The sequence below is a fragment of the Acinonyx jubatus genome, unplaced genomic scaffold (genome assembly GCF_027475565.1).
Source record: "Acinonyx jubatus isolate Ajub_Pintada_27869175 unplaced genomic scaffold, VMU_Ajub_asm_v1.0 scaffold_20, whole genome shotgun sequence".
Classification (NCBI taxonomy): domain Eukaryota; kingdom Metazoa; phylum Chordata; class Mammalia; order Carnivora; family Felidae; genus Acinonyx; species Acinonyx jubatus.
The window spans coordinates 77,146-99,833 of record NW_026463939.1 but is presented as its reverse complement, the minus strand read 5'-3'; the positions used below and the strand labels follow the sequence as shown (position 1 = coordinate 99,833).

Here is a 22,688-nt window from a genome sequence, read left to right as displayed (position 1 = left end):
TCACAGCCACCTAGGCTTTCCCAAATCAGGCAACTGCTTAAGCTATAACCAGTCAAATAATTGCTTTGCTTCTTTTTCTCCTCTATAAAAACCTTGCCCGTAGCTTCTGTGGGTGGAATGCTTCCAACTATTCTTGGTTTGCCTTGCAATTCCATTAGAAGTGTGATCAAATAAGCTCTTGAAAAATTTATCTATCTCAGTCTTCCTTTTTTTTTTTTTAAGTTTAATTATTTTGGGAGAGCGAGAGAGGGAGAGAGGGAGAGAAGGAGAGCTAATCCTTAGCAGGGCTGCATTGTCAGAGCTGAGCTGATGCAGGACTCAAACCTATGAACCGGCGAGATCGTGATCGGAGTCTAAACCAAGGGTCTGACACTTAACCAACTCAGCCACCCAGGTGCTTCTCAGTTTTCCTTTTCATATGGGAGAAGATGGCTAATTATAGGATAAAATATTCTTTGTAGAAACTAAATCCTATCAGAGAGATTAAAAACAAGCCTTCCTTAATATATGCTAAGTAATTTAAACCTGTATATTATTACATTGACAGTTTGTACAGTTTTAATTTCTACAGACTATATGAAGTGAGAGTGATCATTGCTGTGTGTCCGTTAAGACTATTTTGGTTGCAAGGTACATAAAATTTAACTCGAATTGCTTTAAACAAAAGGCAGAATCATTATCCCTGGAAACTGAGACTTCCAGCAGTATATATAAACTCATTAGCTGCTTAATTCGGAGGATCAAACAATGTCCCTCAATCCATTTGTTCTCTCCAGACCCTGGTTCTCTTTCATATAAGCTCCATTGTCAGGTAGACTGCTTGTGTTTGCAAGTTGGGTACCACTAGGCCAACTACTGCAAAGAAAGCAGATGAATTCTCTGTGGGAAATCTTAGTAAAACCTGCTTTAGTTGGTTCTCATGAGGTCAGTGTGTATCCTTGAGCCAATCACTGAGGTAGACAAATGTGAGGCTTTTGTTTTACAGGTTTGAGTCATATGCCAGGCCTGTACCTATGAATGGAATCAGTTTCATGGGAACCACATGAGTTGAGAGTAGGAGATGAATATTTCCCCAAAAGGGAGTCAATAGCCAAAAACATGCATTAACCACTAAATGATAGATCTAGAATCACCTGGGTACTTTTATACAGGAGCCTCAGATAGTTTTGCCTTTAAGAATGGATGGCCATGACTCTTTAATAAATAAGAGAATGGAGGGACACGTGGATGGCTCAGTTGATTGAACATCCAACTCTTGATACTGGCTCAGGTGATGATCCCAGGGTCGTGGAATGGAACCCCACATCAGGCTCCCTGCTGAGTGTGAAGCCTGCTTAAGATTCTCTCTCTCTCTCTCTCCATCTGCCCCTTCTTTCTGCTTCTGCATGCATTCTTTCCCTCAAATAAGAAAAAAACAATGTGTCTACAAAAAAAAAATCAATAAATACGAAAATGGAGACTGAAGAAGCATTCAGAATCTTGAATGATATGGCCACAAATAGAATTACTGTCAGTGAAGAGAGCACTTTTATTTTTTATTTGTTTTTCAGTTTTTAATTTTTTGTAAATTTAGAAAGAGCATGAGTAGAGGAGAGGGGCAGAGGGAGGGAGAGAGAGAGAGAGAGAGAGAGAGAGAGAGAGAGAGAGAGAATCCCAAGCAGTCTTCATGCCCAGCCGGGAGTTTGACCCAGACTTGAACCCAAGAGTTTGACATTTAACCAACTGAGCTACCATGTGCCCCGAAGATACTGCTTTTAAAAAAGAAAAAGATCATAAATTCAGGCAAACTAATAAAACTTAGTTACTCTTACTAAATCATAATTAATCACACTAAAAAATTTACAAACCTATTTATTCCAGAATCAACTGTTTCTGAACACTGGATTACTAGAGAAATATGGATGATTTTTAATTACATTTTATATGTAGTTTCAGGTGTTGGTTTTTTTTTTATTGTTTAGGAAGAGGTAGAACTTCGACACCCGATTATCATTGTACCCTAAAGATCTCTTGTGGATTTTCTTTGGTTTCCTGAACTTCAGATTTACAAAAAATTATCAAAATCAAGGGAACCAAAAGTGAACAGACAGAAAGTTTACCACTTTGAAAGTATAAGCTTTACTGGAGATGTTGTATCCTTCATTTTCTATAGAGCCTATTGTAAATCTTTGGTTGGTGCTTCATCATTTAATCACTTTGATCAGTTTATGTGTATTTGATTAGGTAAAGTTGAAACTGTTGCTTGTGGTGTGATTTAGTAAGGAAACATGGTCTGGGGTCAAGGAGGAGAGAACAGGGAAGGGGAGTGAAGGGAGAAGAAGAGAGAGAGGAAGAATTGTCTGGAACATAACGTGAAATATCCTCATATGCCAGATACGAGAGACTCAAATATCTTTTGATCTGTGGAAAGTGTGAAGTGTATTTCTATTAGAATGGAAATGCCTTGCAGTGTGAGCTTTCTGCATTATAAAGAAGACAATTGGTTTTCTGTTCATGCTCCAGCCTTATCTTTTATCATCAAAGGTGCTGCTATTTTGGTATGAGGTCCTGAATGTGATGACCACACATGACCTTCACAGATCCTGAGTGGAATCCAGTGGGTGGTTATGTACACTCACACCTGTGTTCTCTCAGACACGATTACTTATACTCAGGATCACTTTACAACAGCTGCGTTAATGACGTTGTATCATTAAGTGATACCATGATCACAGCTTTTGACACTGATTTTCCTAAGTATGGCATCAGTTTTCTTACAAACGTATTACCTTCTTCTTTTCTCCCATTAAGCTCCATTTTATTTTGATTGTGAGGTTAATTTTCATTAAGGCTGAGTGAAATACTGAAGGGAAAATAGAGACTGACAACTTCAACAAGAGAGGGAAAAGAAAGTGGCAGAAGATTTCACAACAAACGTAAAGGAAGATAAGGCAACATTGGCTGTGTGGTTAAAATTAAAAGGAAGGGAAATAAATGCTTGGAGACTCAACTGTGAGAAAGTACTGGAGTTTTACTGTTGTTAAAAGGAGGTTGAATGGGCCTCTATTTGCTTTTCCTTGGAGTCTTTTTTTCTTTAGCCTATTAGGCAACTGTGAATATATCATTAGAATTGTCAGTTAATTTTAAAAAATTATTTAACTGTTTGCTGGAAAAGATGGACTTGTAAATAATGAGATGAATGAAACCAAAGATTATTGTATCATATGATCCACGTTAAATTCAGGAATATATTATTTGAACTTTAAGGAAAGTTGAAGTGGGTGATCTCTAGAGAACTGCAGTTGTGTGTGTGTGTGTGTGTGTGTGTGTGTGTGTGTGTATGGATATGTGTCTGTAGTGTTTGTGTTTTATTTTTCTTTTTAATTAAAGTAATTTTGTGTTGATGTGATTTAAGATTGGGCTTGCTGAGAGTAGTTACTACCCCATAAGAACTACCTCTTCAAGATCTACTTATTTAGTGGTGAGGACAGGACTTGAAAGCTGAGAAAATTAGAAAATGTCACACACTCTGCACATACTCTCAAGAACTGGTAAGCGAGGTTTAGGGAAGATGGCGGCTTAGGAGGACGCTGGGCTCACCGCGCATCCTGCTGATCACTTCGATTCCACCTACCCCTGTCTAACTCATCCAGAAAACCACCAGAAATTAGCAGAACGGAGTCTCCGGGGCCAAGCGCAGACGAGAGGCCCACGGAAGAGGGTAGGAAGGGCAGAGAGGTGGTGCGAACTCCACGGACTGGCAGGAGAGAGCCGGGACGGAGGGGCGGCCTGCAGGCCAAGCAGAGACCCCGAGTCTGGCTCGAAAAAGCGGAGGGGCCGGACGAAGTGTGTTCCGACAGCAAGCGGGACTTGCTTAGCATCTGGGAGGTCATAAGTTAACAGCTCTGCTCGGAAAGCAGGAAGCCTGGAGGACAAAGGGAGGGAGAGTTGCTGAGCCCCGGGACGACAGAGCTCAGTTTGGCAGGGAACAAAGGCGCTCGCCAGCGCCATCTCCCTCGCCTGTCCCCCAGCCAAAATCCCAAAGGGAACCAGTCCCTGCCAGGGAACTTGCTTGCTCCGCGCAAACACCCAACGCGGTGCTTCTGCAGAGCCAGCCCTCCAGCAGCGGGTCTGACTCCCTCCCGCGGCCACAGGGCCCCTCCTGAAGTGGATCACCTAAGGAGAAGCGAGCTAAGCCTGTCCCTCCTGCCCCCGTGCACCTTGCCTACCCACCCCAGCTAATACGCCAGATCTCCAGCTCCACAAGCCTGGCAGTGTGCAAGTAGCCCAGATGGGCCACACCACCCCACAGTGAATCCCGCCCCTAGGAGAGGGGAAGAGAAGGCACACACCAGTCTGACTGTGGCCCCAGCTGGGTGGGGTGGGGGCAGACGTCCGGTCTGCCTGCGACTCCGCCCACCAGCTCCAGTTATACACCACAGCACAGGGGAAGTGCCCTGCAGGTCCGCACCACTCCAGGGACTATCCGAAATGACCAAACGGAAGAATTCCCCTCAGAAGAATCTCCAGGAAATAACAACAGCTAATGAACTGATCAAAAAGGATTTAAATAATATAACAGCAAGTGAATTTAGAATAATAGTCATAAGATTAATCGCTGGGCTTGAAAACAGTATAGAGGACAGCAGAGAATCTCTTGCTACAGAGGTCAAGGGACTAAGGAACAGTGAGGAGGAGCTGAAAAACGCTTTAAACGAAATGCAAAACAAAATGGAAACAACGATGGCTCGGATTGAAGAGGCAGAGGAGAGAATAGGTGAACTAGAAGACAAAGTTATGGAAAAAGAGGAAGCTGACAAAAAGAGAGATAAAAAAAATCCAGGAGTATGAGGGGAAAATTAGAGAACTAGGTGACACACTAAAAAGAAATAATATACGCATAATTGGTATCCCAGAGGAGGAAGAGAGAGGGAAAGGTGCTGAAGGTGTACTTGAAGAAATAATAGCTGAGAACTTCCCTGAACTGGGGAAGGAAAAAGGCATTGAAATCCAAGAGGCACAGAGAACTCCCTTCAGACGTAACTTGAATCGATCTTCTGCACAACATATCATAGTCAAACTGGCAAAATACAAGGATAAAGAGAAAATTCTGAAAGCAGCAAGGGATAAACGTGCCCTAACTTATAAAGGGAGACCTATAAGACTCGTGACTCATCTCTCTTGTGAAACTTGGCAGGCCAGAAAGGATTGGCACGAGATCTTCAATGTATTGAACAGAAAAAATATGCAGCCGAGAATCCTTTATCCAGCAAGTCTATCATTTAGAATAGAAGGAGAGATAAAGATCTTCCCAAACAAACAAAAACTGAAGGAATTTGTCACCACTAAACCAGCCCTACAAGAGATCCTAAGGGGGATCCTGTGAGACAGAGTACCAGAGACATCACTACAAGCATAAAACATACAGACATCACAATGACTCTAAACACGTATCTTTCTATAATAACACTGAATGTAAATGGATTAAATGCACCAACCAAAAGACATAGGGTATCAGAATGGATAAAAAAACAAGACCCATCTATTTGCTGTCTACAAGAGACTCATTTTAGATCTGAGGACACCTTTAGATTGAGAGTGAGGGGATGGAGAACTATTTATCATGCTACTGGAAGCCAAAAGAAAGCTGGAGTAGCCATACTTGTATCAGACAAACTAGACTTTAAATTAAAGGCTGTAACAAGAGATGAAGAAGGGCATTATATAATAATTACAGGGTCTATCCATCAGGAAGAGGTAACAATTATATAAATGTCTATGCGCCGAATACCGGAGCCCCCAAATATATAAAACAGTTACTCCCAAACATAAGCAACCTTATTGATAATAATGTGGTAATTGCAGGGGACTTTAACACTCCACTTACAGAAATGGATAGATCATCTAGACACACGGTCAATAAAGAAACAAGGGCCCTGAATGACACATTGGATCAGATGGACTTGACAGATATATTTAGAACTCTGCATCCCAAAGCAACAGAATATACTTTCTTCTCGAGTGCACATGGAACATTCTCCAAGATAGATCATATACTGGGTCACAAAACAGCCCTTCATAAGTATACAAGGATTGAAATGATACCATGCATACTTTCAGACCACAATGCCATGAAGCTTGAAATCAACCACAGGAAAAAGTCTGGAAAACCTCCAAAAGCATGGAGGTTAAAGAACACCCTACTAAAGAATGAGTGGGTCAACCAGGCAATTAGAGAAGAAATTAAAAAATACATGGAAACAAATGAAAATGAAAATACAACAATCCAAACGCTTTGGGACGCAGCGAAGGCAGTCCTGAGAGGGAAATACATTGTAATCCAGGCCTATCTCAAGAAACGAGAAAAATCCCAAATACAAAATCTAACAGCACACCTAAAGGAAATAGAAGCAGAACAGCAAAGGCAGCCTAAACCCAGCAGAAGAAGAGAAATAATAAAGATCAGAGCAGAAATAAACAATATAGAATCTAAAAACACTGTAGAGCAGATCAACGAAACCAAGAGTTGGTTTTTTGAAAAAACAAACAAGATTGATAAACCTCTAGCCAGGCTTCTCAAAAAGAAAAGGGAGATGATCCAAATAGATAAAATCGTGAATGAAAATGGAATTATTACAACCAATCCCTCAGAGATACAAGCAATGATCAGGGAATACTATGAAAAATTGTATGCCAACAAATTGGGCAACCTGGAAGAAATGGACAAATTCCTAAACACCCACACTCTTCCAAAACTCAATCAGGAGGAAATAGAAAGCTTGAACAGACCCATAACCAGCGAAGAAATTGAATCGGTTATCAAAAATCTCCCAACAAATAAGAGTCCAGGACCAGATGGCTTCCCAGGGGAGTTCTACCAGACGTTTAAAGCAGAGATAATACCTATCCTTCTCAAGCTATTCCAAGAAATAGAAGGGGAAGGAAAACTTCCAGACTCATTCTATGAAGCCAGTATTACTTTGATTCCTAAACCAGACAGAGACCCAGTAAAAAAAAGAGAACTACAGGCCAATATCCCTGATGAATATGGATGCAAAACTTCTCAATGAGATACTAGCAAATCGAATCCAACAGCATATAAAAAGAATTATTCCCCATGATCAAGTGGGATTCATTCCTGGGATGCAGGGCTGGTTCAACATTCGCAAATCAATCAACGTGATACATCACATTAATAAAAGAAAAGAGAAGAACCATATGATCCTGTCAATCGATGCAGAAAAGGCCTTTGACAAAATCCAGCACCTTTCTTAATAAAAACCCTTGAGAAAGTCGGGATAGAAGGAACATACTTAAACATCATCAAAGCCGTTTTAGAAAAGCCCACAGCTAACATCATCCTCAATGGGGGAAAACTGAGAGCTTTTTCCCTGAGATCAGGAACACGACAGGGATGCCCACTCTCACCGCTGTTGTTTAACATAGTGTTGGAAGTTCTAGCATCAGCAATCAGACACCAAAAGGAAATCAAAGGCATCCAAATTGGCAAAGATGAAGTCAAGCTTTCGCTTTTTGCAGATGACGTGATACTATACATGGAAAATCCGATAGACGCCACCAAAAGTCTGCTAGAACTGATACATGAATTCAGCAAAGTTGCCAGGATACAAAATCAATGTACAGAAATCAGTTACATTCTTATACACTAACAATGAAGCAACAGAAAGACAAATAAAGAAAATGATCCCATTCACAATTGCACCAAGAAGCATAAAATACCTAGGAATAAATCTAACCAAAGATGTAAAAGATCTGTATGCTGAAAGCTATAGAAAGCTTATGAAGGTAATTGAAGAAGATAGATAGAAATGGAAAGACATTCCCTGCTCATGGATTGGAAGACTAAATATTGTCAAAATGTCAATACTACCCAAAGCTATCTACACATTCAATGCAATCCCAATCCAAATTGCACCCGCATTCTTCTCGAAGCTAGAAGAAGCAATCCTAAAATTCATACGGAACCACAAAAGGGCCCCGAACAGCCAAAGTAATTTTGAAGAAGAAGACCAAAGCAGGAGGCATCACAATCCCAGACGTTAGCCTCTACTACAAAGCTGTCATCAAGACAGCATGGTATTGGCACAAAAACAGACACATAGACCAATGGAATAGAATCGAAACCCCAGAACTAGACCCACAAACGTATGGCCAACTCATCTTTGACAAAGCAGGAAAGAACATCCAATGGAAAAAAGACAGTCTCTTTAACAAATGGTGCTGGGAGAACTGGACAGCAACATGCAGAAGGGTGAAACTAGACCACTTTCTCCCACCATTCACAAAAATAAACTCAAAATGGATAAAGGACCTGAATGTGAGACAGGAAACCATCAAAACCTTAGAGGAGAAAGCAGGAAAAGACCTCTCTGACCTCAGCCGTAGCAATCTCTTACTCGACACATCCCCAAAGGCAAGGGAATTAAAAGCAAAAATGAATTACTGGGACCTTATGCAGATAAAAAGCTTCTGCACAGCAAAAGAAACAACCAACAACATTAAAAGGCAACCAATGGAATGGGAAAAGATATTTGCAAATGACATATCGGACAAAGGGCTAGTATCCAAAATCTATAAAGAGCTCACCAAACTCCACACCGGAAAAACAAATAACCCAGTGAAGAAATGGGCAGAAAACATGAATAGACACTTCTCTAAAGAAGACATCCGGATGGCCAACAGGCACATGAAAAGATGTTCAACGTCGCTCCTCATCAGGGAAATACAAATCAAAACCACACTCAGATATCACCTCACGCCAGTCAGAGTGGCCAAAATGAACAAATCAGGAGACTATAGATGCTGGAGAGGATGTGGAGAAACGGGAACCCTCTTCCACTGGTGGTGGGAATGCAAACTGGTGCAGCCACCCTGGAAAACAGTGTGCAGGTTCCTCAGAATATTAAAACTAGACCTACCCTATGGCCCAGCAATAGCACTGCTAGGAATTTACCCAAGGGATACAGGAGTACTGATGCATAGGGGCACTTGTACCCCAATGTTTATAGCAGCACTCTCAACAATAGCCAAATTATGGAAAGAACCTAAACGTCCATCAACTGATGAATGGATAAGGAAATTGTGGTTTATATACACAATGGAGTACTACATGGCAATGAGAAAGAATGAAATATGGCCCTTTGTAGCAACGTGGATGGAACTGGAGAGTGTGACGCTAAGTGAAATAAGCCATACAGAGAAAGACAGATACCATATGTTTCCACTCTTATGTGGATCCTGAGAAACTTAACAGAAACCCATGGGGGAGGGGAAGGAAAAAAAAAAGAGGTTAGAGTGGGAGAGAGCCAAAGCATAAGAGAATCTTAAAAACTGAGAACAAACTGAGGGTTGATAGGGGGTGGGGGGTGGGAGGGAGGGGAGGGTGGGTGATGGGTATTGAGGACGGCACCTTTTGGGATGAGCACTGGATGTTGTATGGAAACCAATTTGACAATAAATTTCATATATTGAAAAAAAAAAAAAAGCACAGCTCCTATCCATGGGTCAAGTTGTGCTCTGAGAAGGACAGTGGGCACAGGACATTCACATCGGCAGTGTCACACTCAGGGACATGGCATCATGAGTGGAGCCAGCCAGACATTTGAATTACAATTTTTCTCTCTACTTCTGCATTGTGTTTACACAGAGCCCATAAAATTGATTTCCTGTAAAACAGACATCAACTGGGAGCATGGGACAAACACTGTTACCATAAATTAGAATTCTCGGATGCCACCATTTCCTAAAGCCATCTTATTTTATACATAAAAGTACTTTTTATTTCTTATCTACCTTAATTACCTTGACTTCTTTGAGTAAAAAACCTGCATGCCCTTTCAAAAGCTTTTATATCACCGTACTAAGGGGAAAAACTGGGTATACCCTAGAAATCCATCAGGATGACATTACTTGTAATATGACAATATCCACATATAGTGTAAGAAGAAAATATCCAGAACATTTAGGACAGGAAAGCAGATTTCTACATGAAGCAACATATTCAAGAATTACCATGTCAGGGGCACCTGGGTGGCTCAGTCGGTTAGTGTCTGATTCTTGGTTTTGGCTTAGGTCATGATTTCAGAGTCGTTGAGATCAAGTCCAGGTTGGGCTCTGTGATGACAGCATGGAGGCTGCTTAGAATTCTCTGTCTCCCTCCTCCCCCACTCACACACTCTCTCAAAATAAACACAGGTTTTTTTAAACCAATAATCCAGTGAAGAAAGGGGCAGAAGACACGAATAGACACTTTTCCAAAGACATGCAGATGGCCAACAGACACATGAAAAGATGCTCAATGTCGCTCTTCATCAGGGAAATACAAATCAAAACCACACTCAGATACCACCTCACGCCGGTTAGAGTGGCTAAAATGAACAAATCAGGAGACTATAGATGCTGGAGAGGATGTGGAGAAACGGGAACCCTCTTGCACTGGTGGTGGGAATGCAAAGTGGTGCAGCTGCTCTGGAAAACAGTATGGAAGTTCCTCAAAAAATTAAAAATAGAACTACCCTATGACCCAGCAATAGCACTGTTAGGAATTTACCCAATGGATACAGGAGTGCTGATGCATAGGGGCACTTGTACCCCAATGTTTATAGCAGCACTTTCAAACAAAGGCCAAGTTATGGGGAGAGCCCAAATGTCCATCAACTGATGAATGGATAAAGGAGATGTGGTTTATGTTTACAACGGAGTAGTACTTGGCAACGACAAAGAATTAAACCTGGCCATTTGCGGCAATGTGGATGGAACTGGAGGGTATTATGCTAAATGGAATAAGTCAGACAAAGAAGGACGGATAGCATATGTTTTCACTCGTATGTGGATCCTGAGAAACTTAACAGAAGACCATGGGGGAGGGGAAGGGGAAAAAAAAAGTTACAGAGAGGGAGGGAGGCAAACCATAGGAGACTCTTAAATACAGAGAACAAGCAAATGGGTGGGGAGCAGGGAGGGGAAGTAAGTGATGGGCAATGAGGAGGGCACGTGTTGGGGTGAGCACTGGATGTTTTATGGAAGCCAGTTTGACAAATTATATTTAAATAAATAAATAGGTTTAAAAAAAAAAAAGAACTGGTAAGCAAATGAATAGGTCTTTTACCTGGGACCTTAGAAGCTCAAATCAAATTTGGTGCATATTGAAAAATATTTTGTATGTTCTGTGCTTCTAGTATTTATATATTAATGTATTTGAAACAAACAAAATTTATATGTTTAAGTATTTTGAAACAAAAAAGTGCGTTAGGCATAGAAGTTTCAGAGAATGTAAGGATCTGCAGTGATGAAACCTTTAATATAATTAGAATTGTCAATTTTCCTTCTTCTCCCTGATAATAGACTTGATAAAATTGGGAGAATACTTAAAGTTTACATGTCAGTCATATCATCAGCATTGTTCAGAGACTTCAGTATATAAACTGTCTCATCATTTGATCTGATTAAAAGGGTGATTTTTTTTTGTATTTTTATAATTAAAAAAAATTGGAAAATGAAAATTAAATTGTTAAAATAATATTGAAAGCATCCATAATCCTGCTATTCAGAGAAAACATTTTGTATATTTTAATTTACTCTAGCCTTTCTATAAATATCATTTTTTAAATTGAGTATATCAGGGTTTTTGACTTTTATTTCAAAATTTTATTATAGATAATTTCCTATATTAGAATATTCTCAATAAGTTTGATGCATACTTGATATTTCAGTCTTTGAATATGCTGTAATTTATTTAAAATTTCCACATAACTGGGGCGCCTGGGTGGCGCAGTCGGTTGAGCGTCCGACTTCAGCCAGGTCACGATCTCGCGGTCCGTGAGTTCGAGCCCCGCGTCGGGCTCTGGGCTGATGGCTCAGAGCCTGGAGCCTGTTTCCGATTCTGTGTCTCCCTTTCTCTCTGCCCCTCGCCCGTTCATGCTCTGTCTCTCTCTGTCCCAAAAATAAATAAACGTTGAAAAAAAAATTAAAAAAAAAATAAAATTTCCACATAATTCAAGTATGTTGTTCTTTTTTCCATTTCAGACAAAATTGTAAGTATCTGTATACATTAGTCTTCGCAAATTAGATCATTTATAATATATATACATATATTTAAAAGATGCTACCTGGTAATGACTTTTTAGATACAACACTAAAGACACCATCCATGAAAGAAATAAATGACAAACTGGATAAAAATTGAAATTAAAGCCTTTTGCTCTGTGAAAGATAATGTCAAGAAAATGAGAAGATAAGTAAAACATTGGGAGAAAATAATTAAAAAATACATTCTCATAAATGACTGTTTTCTAAAATATGCAAAGAACACTTAAATCTCAACAATAAGAAAACAAAAAAACTTAATTAAAATATGGACCAAAGACCTCAACAGACACTTCACCAAAGAAGATAGAAAGATGGCAAATAAGTATCTAAACGGATGCTTCACATTATATGTCATCAGGGAATTACAAATGAAAACAATGTACCACTACACACCTATTAGAATGGCCAAAATCCAAAACACCAAATGCCAGCAAGGATGTGGAACAATGGGAACTCTGATTTATTGCTAGTAAGAGTGTAAAATGATGCAGCCACTGTGGAACCCAGTTTGGTGTTTTCTTCCAAAACTAATCGTAGTGGGGCGCCTGGGTGGCTCAATCAGTTAGGTATCCGAGTTCATCTTAGGTCATAATCTTATAGATCATGAGTTCAAGCCTCAAGATGGGCTCTGTGCTGACACCTCAGAGCCTGGAGCCTGCTTCAGGTTCTGCTGCCCTTTCCCTGATCACACTCTGTCTCTCTCATAAAATAAATAAACATTTAAAATAATTAAAAAAAAGAATCACAGTCGCCAGCAACATGCTACTTGGTATTTATCCAAAGGAGTTCAAAGTTTATGTTAAAGATTTACACCCACACAAAAACCTGTACTTGGATGTTTGTAGCACATTTACTCTAATTCAGCAAAACGTGCAAGCCACCTTATAATATTATCCAGTGCTGAAAAAACAAAAACAAAACCAAAACCTATCATGCCATGAAAAGACATGGAGGAAACATACATGCATATTACTAAGTGGAAGAGGCCAATCTGAAAAGGCTATGTACCGGGTGATTCCAACTCTATGACATTGTGGAAAAATCAAAATTATGTAGGCAATAAAATGATCTGTGGTTGCCAAGGGTTCTGGGCAGGGAAGGATGAATAGGAAGATCATAGAGGATTTTTAGGGCAATGAAAATACTCTTTATGATACTGTACTGATGGATGGATGTCATTATATATTTGTTCAAACCCATACAATATATAACTAAGATAAGCCCTGCAGTTTGTATGAATATAAAACTGCTGTATAAAAATAAAGGTCAAATTTTAAAAAATGCTGACTAGATTGACAAAAATCATGTCATATTTTAATTTGCATTTCATTTCTAGTAAATGAGAAAAGAACTTTATTTATTTATTTAATTTATTTTTTAAGGTTTATTTTTATTTATTTTGAGAAAGAAAGAGCAAGTGGGGGAGGGGCACAGAGAGAGAGAATCCCAAGCAGGCTCCAAGCTGTCAGAGCAGAGGTGGATACAGGGCTTGAACCCATTAGCCATGAGAACATGACCTGAGCTTGAAGTCGAGTCAGATGCTTAACCGACTGAGCTACCCAGGCACCATGAAGAAGAACTTTTAAAACAAATGTATTATTCCTTCTGAATCTTGTCTCTTAATTGCATATTTATATAATTTGCCTTATTTTTTTATTGCTTTTTAGTATTTTTTTTTTCAGTATCCATATTCAATTCTGTGATCTACTAGGACTTTGAGGCTTGATGAAGACTATAAGCATTCTTTAAATAAAAAATGATTAACTGGCATTCATACCCAATTTGTGAGCTAGTAGCCACTTTACTCTTTTTCTTAAAGACAGCATTCATAAAACATGACCCTGTCCAAGCTGTATCCCATGATTGTAGTGTTATTGGTAGGGACAAGTCATTATTAGTTATTGAGGAGGTAATGTAAGGTAAGCTTCTGTTTCTATACATGTGGACAGTACTGCCTGGGAAATCATTGCACATTTGTGACCAGAGGAGTAAATATGTGAGAGCCTTGGTTTTTTAAGTGTTGTTCACCTATGCATAACTGTTTTACTGTCTAAAGAATGCTAGAGATAGAAGATGCAGAGGTTCTATTCAACTTCATACCTCCTCGGATATTTTGAATGTTATGACTACAGAATAACACATGACATTGTGAGTAGTAGAAAGACTACAATCATTGGCTTACACTCTACAACACTTTAAAACTTGGTTCTTGTCAATCCATACTTTTAAACAGCTGTTTTAAAATCTTGCTAATTGTTGGTATGCCTTTAAACAGCTGTTTGAAAATCTTGGTTATTTTGGGGGCACCTGGGTGGCTCAGTAGGTTAAGCATCTAACTCTTGATTTGGGCTCAGGTCATGATCTCACAGTTCGTGCGTACTGGCCCCTGCTGTGACTCAGACTCTGGACAGCCTGGAGCCTGCTTGGATTCTCTCTATCCCTCCCTCTTCCCCTCTCTCAAAAGAAATACACATTAAAAAAGAAAAAAAAATCTTGGTTATTTTCAAAGAGAAAGAATGAGCCCAACTCATGAGACATGGTGGGGCAGATAGTAGGGTGTCCTGTAACATTTTCCAAATCTGCTTTCTTTTGTAGGATACAACATTTACTGAGAATGCTAATTTCAAACTTTGTGCTAGGGCAGTACTGTCCAATAAAATTGTAATGGGAAATGGAAATGTGAATCACATATGTAATTTAAAAATTTTTATAGCCAGACTACTATACTATATACACTATAAAATATTTCAATGTTGTATTTTAGCAAATATATAAAACTATTACTATGTCAACATCAAACCGTTATAAAAATTAATGAGGTTTTTACCTATTTTTGTACTAGGACCTAAATACCTGCTTTATATTTTAAACTTACAGCACATCTCGGTTCAGAGTAGTGACACATTTCAAGGGCCCAATAACTATACATGACTGGTGGCTGTTAAATGACATGCATAGAGTTCTAGGTTCTCAAACATGACCTATTCATAATTTCTGATTATGCCAATAGATATGTGGAAGTTGAGAGACAAGAGTAAGGGATTGGGTTTGAATTCTAAATTCTAACAATATGCCAAAATCAAAAGGAGTGGTTGGTTAGTAGCTAAGAATGTAAAACCCATCATTGGTTACATATGAAATCAATTAATGATTTTTTTGTGTGTGAATATGACAGAGTGTAATGGTAGAGAATAACTGACAAGTTTTTCAGTTTTGCAGGTAAATTCTAAGTTTGAAATATGAGTTATTCCTATTGATAGTGAAAGAAGCAAGCAGAACTCTTAATCACCCATGGTAGATGTGGGGTCAGAATGGTATGTAGATCTAAGGGAAATTAGTTAGAAGTAAGAAGTCTCAAAAATTAGCCAAAAAATATCCTTAGGAGTTTGGATCGCACCTTCATTTAATTATCTCCAGTTCCCAGGAGAAACTAGAGACAATTGGTCCACCTTTGAGAGCTTATTAAAAACTTAATTCAGATGAGTTAAATGAGTCAGTTATAATATTGCCTGAGGATTCCAGAAGAAAAATAAAATTAAAAAAAATGTTGATTTTTCCTATCTTTTAGGTGTAAACACCACTCAAAATCACCTAATCTTTGTAAAAATTCTACATATCACAATAAGACTGCCCAGAAAAAACAAGTATTTTGTTGTTTGTTTGTTTGTTTGTTTGTTTTCCTGGCATATCTTATGTAAGTATTTTTTATGGCATTTCTTTGTCATCTTATGTTAGTGGTTCTGATTATTGTCCTCAGGTCTATGATCAGCAGCAGGAAAAAGTCAAACCTTAAAATAAGGTCTTCCCAAATGTAGAGTTAAGATGTTAAGAATTAACACACATGTGTTTTCTCAAGGAGGTAATCAGGTAACTTCTCTCTTTGGAAATATGATTTAATGTTTCACGATATAGACAGAGAGTACAATCTTATTTGTAGCAAGTAATCTGTGAGTATATTTTATTTTCTGTCCTACTAAATTACCTCTAACAGCCAGACGTTCTGGAAGAACAATTAGGTCTAATGAGTGATTCTTCAAAATTTCACCAAGAGAGAACACTGAATTTCTTTTCAGGGCTAAATAAAGCTTCAGTGTAACCAAGTATTTCCTAGGGTCACGAGATTTATGCAGTTACTTTTTAAATTAACAATCTTATACTAGAGGGGCACCTGGGTGGCTCAGTTGGTTAAGCATTGGACTTCAGCTGAGGTCATGATCTCGCGGTCCATATGAGTTCAAGCCCCGTGTCGGGCTGTGTGCTGACAGCTCAGAGCCTGGAGCCTACTTTGGATTCTGTGTCTCCCCCTGTTTGCGCTGTCTCTCTCTCTCTCTCTCTCTCTCTCTCTCTCTCAAAAATACCTAAACATCAAAAAAATTTTCAGAAAAGATCTCATACGTAAAGAAGCACAAGAATTATATACCATTCCTTTAACAATGTAGCTTCTTATATCTTTTGAATCTGTTTTAAATTCCATCAGTAGTAACCACCAATTTGTTCAGCTCTTTCCATGAACTGTAGTAGATGTGTGAGGCTTTTTCTACATACGTGGCTTCTCTGGGCATAAACAAGTCTATTTGACATCTTCTCCAGAAGGTAATGTCTATCTGTAGCATATGAGCAATCTGTAAAAATAAATCTCACTGCAGTTTAATGAAATTGTTATACAATAATGTAAGTTTTCTGAACTATAATATGAAACATTAAAGGGGTTTTCTTTTTCTTCTTTCTTTTTATAGGGTACTAGAAATCTTATTTGGCCTGAGAAAATAGGACAACTAATATTTAGTAATCTTTTTAAAGTTAATCTCCTGTTAACATGTAACACCTTTCCTGGCCACTAGGGTCTTGGACTCTTCTCTAGTTACTTCCCTCCATAACACTGCCCAACTTCAAGGACAAATTTCTAGATCATTGTCTGCATCTCACTATCTTTTATAATTGTTTGGTTTCCAAAATCTTAAAACACTTTATCTGAAACCCTCTACCTTTCCAACCTTCAAATTCCTTCGGTGGCACTGCTACTGAGCGTAGCTGCCATTCCCCACCCCACCCCACCCTTACATCTCCACCTGTCTTCTCCATTCCCTACCTCCAGTGACCTAGAAATTGAGCTCCTTTAATAGGTCATTCTGTAGCAGGCTTTGTTTTCCTGTTTATGTGGCCTGGACACAGTCATCGCTCATTTCAAATGTGCTCGCTTAAGACTTTTTATTCTTTTGTTCCTCTTCACCTTTCACCACAGAAAACTTGCCATTGATAACAGGGATTGGTCCAAGAATTTTATGTGTCTCCTTGTCATCTCAGATGCTTAGGACTTCTACAGAAACATGACATAGCTATACTGATCAGATCCTTTAGGGTTATGAGTGTAGAATCTTCTGCCTTAACTGCATTCTCTCTCTCTCTCTCTCTCTCTCTCTTCTCTCTCTCTCTCTCTGTTTTGTTTTGTTTAGGTTTTTTTGTTTGTTGGTTTGTTTGGCTTTTTGGGTTTTTGGTTTTCCCAAGGCATTTCTTTGGGCAGACCTAGGGACAGGGAAGCTCTGTATCTAAAAGAAGATCTTGGGCCTCTTCATGGTAAAACATGGCTTCTATTGGCCATGCGAGACCTGGTGGGTCAGTGGGAACTTGATCATAGAGTCATGGAGTTGGTTGGCTGCTGGTAGGCACTTGCTGGCTGCAGTCTCCTCCACCTTTATAATCTGGATCGAGTGGGCCCAGGTGCAATGCCAGGTGTCCATGTCTCAGTAGCACTGGGTAACAGCACCTGCCGTGGTCAGGTCCAGTACTCTTGGTACATATTGTGAGTGCCACTGGGGAGTCATGGCACAGACAGGTGCCAAAGTTCTTGACCCACATGGGGTATTTCTGAAACACCTGTCCATAGTAGACAATTTCCCTTGAAGATATATTCATCTTCTTCAGCTGAGAGACAAAGTACCAGAAGTGGAACTTGTTGACAGCATGATTATGTACAAAGATGTGCACGTGATAGAGGCGCAGAGTATGGCATTTGGGGTAGGCAGGCAGTGCTCTATCACCTTGTACTCTCCCAGTGTGCCTGAGGCCTTTGGGGCGCACTTTCCACTCTCACTGTGGCCCACAAAAGGAAGTGTTGGCTGCATACTTATTAATGTCTGATACCTTTTTCTTTCCTGTTGGCTCCAGGTCCCTTTTTTGTTGTGGCTGCCCCAGTGTTACCAAGCTACTATCCTTTAACTTCAACAGATGTCTTGGATTATTTCCTCAGTGAGAAAACAAGTCAACAGTCATGAAATTTCTTTGCTGCCCCTCTTTACCCTCTATCACAGATTCTTCATATTCAGTGATACTAGGATTTATCTCACTTTCTCCTCCAATTTCAGAGAATGAAATACCTTTTCCTTCTTAGGGTTAGTTTTCCAACAATTTTCTTGCTATCTCTCCTTTCTATGTACTTTAAGAACTTACTTCATCAGATTTCCCCTCTCTTTCTTGGATCTGCAAACACCTCTTTCCCACAGAGCCTTTCTTAAAGCAAACTAACTGTTTACTTCTCCCCATCATACGTAATTTCTGCTGCAACCCTACATTTTCCTCAAGTTAAATTCCCATCTCTGTCTTATTCACATTCATACTTTAAAAATGATTGATTTCCCCATCTCCTGCTCATCAATTTGCCCAGTGTGATCTGTCTTCTATTTTATCCATTTTTCTCAAATACTCTTTGGAGTATTGACTACTGTACTCTCTATTTGATCAATTAAGTTTTTGTTTTTTGTCTCACTTCATCATGGTCACAAAGTGACATTGTTGGATCTTCGTGTTTTGTCCGAGATAATTTACATTCAACAAGAGGACATTATACCCTTAACTGTGGGTGCCAGGCCAGCTCTAACAACCCCCAGGCCTTGCTGTTAGACTCAGCCCATTTGTGGCTATTAAGGGGCTGATATTCTCCTTCTCAACAACGATGATGGTGATGTCAATAATAAATGATAAATGCATTTCACTCTGTTTTAAATTATTAATATATATTAAATCCTTCAGTCCTCTCAATACTACTGGATAGGTACTATGATTTTCTCTGTTTTGAAGATGAGAAAATTAAGACCCCAGAAGGGGAAATAACTTGAGCGCAACAAAGCTGGTAATATTTAGAGCAGATAGGTCAGCTATTTCGTACACACCATTGCATAGCTTCCCAGTTGTATTTGTTTCAGGGCTTGGCCTCTTATTTTGCGTTAGCTTTCCTTGTGATTGATTCTCACTGGCACAACTCATCGTGTTTTATCTTCCATTCATGCTGAATCTTTCTTGCCTCCTGCCTCAAGACATCTCTGTTGCCACTGACACCCACTTGGTATCTCTACATGAGCAATGTAGGAAAGGCAGAAGAGTTCAAAGTTTTTAGAGCAAATTTTTAACTAATGTTGTTGAGAGGTGGTGAATATTCTCCCTTTTGTCTTATCCATGGGCTATCCTGAAATGCAACAGTTAGGATGGTCTCTTAGAAGACATTCCAGCAATCAAACCATCAGGTGTGCTTGACTTAAAATTGAATGTTTGCTCTCCGTATATCTATGTCCCACTCAAATTTCTCCTCACTTCTGCTTCCCTGGAATTGTATTCCCTTAGAAATGGCAGTATATAAACTTTTATGCCAGGTTTCACTTTTTGGAGAACCCAAGCAATCTAAATCCAAACTGTGAAAACTCCACCTAGATGGTCTACAGTCTCTCTTTCCTTATCCGGTAGAGCATAGAGGTTGACAACACTGGCTTCAGAAGATAAATATCAATTGGAGTTTGGATGTTGCCACAAATAAGCAATGGGACCTTGAGTGATGTATTTAATCTCTCTTTCCCTTTCTTAAAAATTAGAGATAACTACTTACTTTAAATAGCTCTACCTCCCTAACAAGGGTTATGACACATTTAATAGTTTGCCTGGGACTAAAATACTTTTTGAATGTAACATGTAAGTATTATTTTTATTATCATTAATATCTTTCAAAACTGTCTTTCACCTTTGTCTTGATATATATTCATGTTAACACCATCTAACCTACCACCCAAACAAAACAAATTGTAAGGAAAGCATTGACTCTTCCATCCGCTTCTTCCATCTGTTTCAACCTCACAAACTTTCGTCATGTAATTGCTTCATAAATTAACGTTTGTTTTACCTCTCAAAAACCCTCTCACATCCATTCTATATTAACCTTGCTATCTTCATTTTGACAGGCATTTCCAGAATCTCACCAAAATTTGCAATAATAGTGTACTATGTTAAATGATTTTCCTTGCCTACTCTCCTTAATGCATCACATTTATTCCTTTACTTTCCTTAGTCTTTTAAAACACAGCCCATTTTCATCACTAATAATACTGCATTGTAATTGGTTACTTATTTCTCTGTGGCTCTCAAGGGTTTATCAACCTTGGTACTATTGACATTTGGGGATATATAATTATTCATCACTGGGGGTGTTGTTCTTTGTATTGTAGGCTGTTTCACAGTATCTCTGGTCTCTATCCACTAGATGACAGTAGTGCCCCCTCCCCAGTTATGACACAAAAAAAAAAAAAAAAAATGTCTCCAGACTTTGTCATATGTCCCCTGAGGAGAAAACCATCCTGGTTTCGACCATTGCTGTAGAAAGTGAGTCATTTACAGACAGGGGTTATATTTTATTGACGTAAGTCCCTAACACCGAGCACCAAGTTGGAAAAATGATAAATGTTTAATAAATATTTTATTAAATGAATGAACCAGTTCTCTCTTTCAAGTATTTTTCTTCTTCTTTTTTAAATCTCAGGGACCACCTTTTATCTGTGCTTCTGTAGCTTTTAGCATTTTTCTGTACATATGTCTGTTTCCCCAATTACATTGTATGATTTTCTTACATCCTTAACCCCCACAGAATGAATGGAATATAGTGGGTTCTCAATAAATACATATTCAATTATATTTAGTTAGTAAATTAATATCTATATTCTGTGCATATGTTCATACCACATGATTCTCTCATTGAAGGTCTTATATGATAATAATTGTGTGTTCTCACATCATGCACTTTCCCTTTGTGACACTTATACCAGCTATAATTAACTGATCATGTATTTAATTGCTTAGTATCTATCTCTGTAGGGTATTTGAGACAGAAATCGTGGTTACCTCATTTTTCCCCCTCTCCTCTGGCTAACCCAGAACTTTATTCACAGTACATACTCAGGAAATTATAAGTCTTTGTCAAATGAATGAAGGAAATAAATTAATGCTTCTGCTAGATGACATGGACAATATGTACTTGGAGAATTTGATGCAATAGATGTATCATGGTTTATGGATGTATGTGATGAAGCATCTCTGAACCTATATTAGGAAGCTTTAAAAAGTGTCATCTTTGTCAAATTAGTGAAAAAGTAATTTGCCCCTCTAAATCACTTCACAAAAGGGAGAACTTGACGCTCTCATAAGTCAATACAGATGTTTGATATCCCAGACTTGTAATCTCCTCTTGCTCAGCATGTTCATTTTTTTCCGGTCTAATGAGGTAGCTCATGGATCTTAATTGACATATTGACCTTGAAAACTCTAGACAGTGATCTCTTGTGCCAGCTTCATTATCTGTGGCTTTATTAGCCAAGGAGATTTGACAATAAAACATGAAACAATCACAATCTACACAAAGACACTATAAATCATACTTCTATCAAGTAAAAATAACCAATCTAGTCCCTAACATTGTATCACACAAATACAATTTTGTCTTATATTCCAAATATAAAATAAGTAGTTTTGTTCTGCTATTGTCTGAAACTACTTATTAACCCATATTTTAAAAATCTCAACAATGAATGTTTGATAAGAATTTCATAGAGCAGAATATTGTTTAAAGACTCGAAATTTAGTGTCTTTTGGGAATCTTCTTGCATCGGGAGGAAGCCAGCATGCTATCTTAAAGAACATTAAAACCAAGAGACAAAAAAAACTCTTTTCATACATATTGCTGTGTGTTTTCTTTCCTCACCATGGTCTCCTGTTGTTCCCAGTAGGGATACCAATTTTAGGATATGCAGTAGACAGCTGTACTATAGAAGCTAAAGCTTGAAATTGTTCGGGAGAAGCTAGGTTAGGGCTTTTCATTTGACAAGAAATTGTAAGCAAAAATTCACAGTAAACAGCCTGCAATAAATGGCCTGTAATAGAAGTACAAATTTAAAAAAAAAATTATTGACTTAGAATTTTCTGATGGAAATACTATGCCAAAATAAATTTGAAAGTGATCCTAACCGCAAGCAGTCATGTTAGGCACCTGTTGACTCTTCTATATCATGCATAGCTTAATGAAAAGGACCATTGTTTCTCACAAAAGTGTGTAACTGTGTTCCCAATGGGGAGTAAAAATTACAAAAGTATGAAATTGTCATTTCAACTTAAAAACTACTGATATTTAGGTGATGTTTTATTTTAGCTGAGCGCATCTCTATTATGCATGTTTTCATTCCTTTTTAATGTCTGGAAAATACACAGGTCTTTCTCCAGGACATAAAATGAGTTATTATGTTGTTATATCAATTGCCTGTACAATCATATCCAAATTTCCAAGATAATAATGG

General features: G+C 38.6%; 1 protein-coding gene and 1 pseudogene across 11 annotated transcripts in view; one reads left to right on the top strand and one right to left on the bottom strand.

Moving 5' to 3' along the window:
- The window catches only part of LOC106989708 (probable palmitoyltransferase ZDHHC11B), a 99,502-nt gene that overhangs the window by 23,179 nt on the left and 53,635 nt on the right, over window positions 1-22,688 (top strand). For 4 of the 11 annotated variants that reach the window (XM_053213905.1, XM_053213902.1, XM_053213899.1 and 1 more), the window contains exon 1: window positions 16,482-16,680. The exons of the other annotated variants lie outside the window; for them this stretch is intronic. The gene's annotated coding sequence lies outside the window, so the exon portion shown is untranslated. Of the gene's footprint in view, window positions 1-16,481; window positions 16,681-22,688 lie in introns of those variants that run through there. 11 annotated transcript variants of the gene reach the window in all.
- On the bottom strand, window positions 17,634-18,209 carry LOC113597320 (60S ribosomal protein L18a-like; annotated as a pseudogene).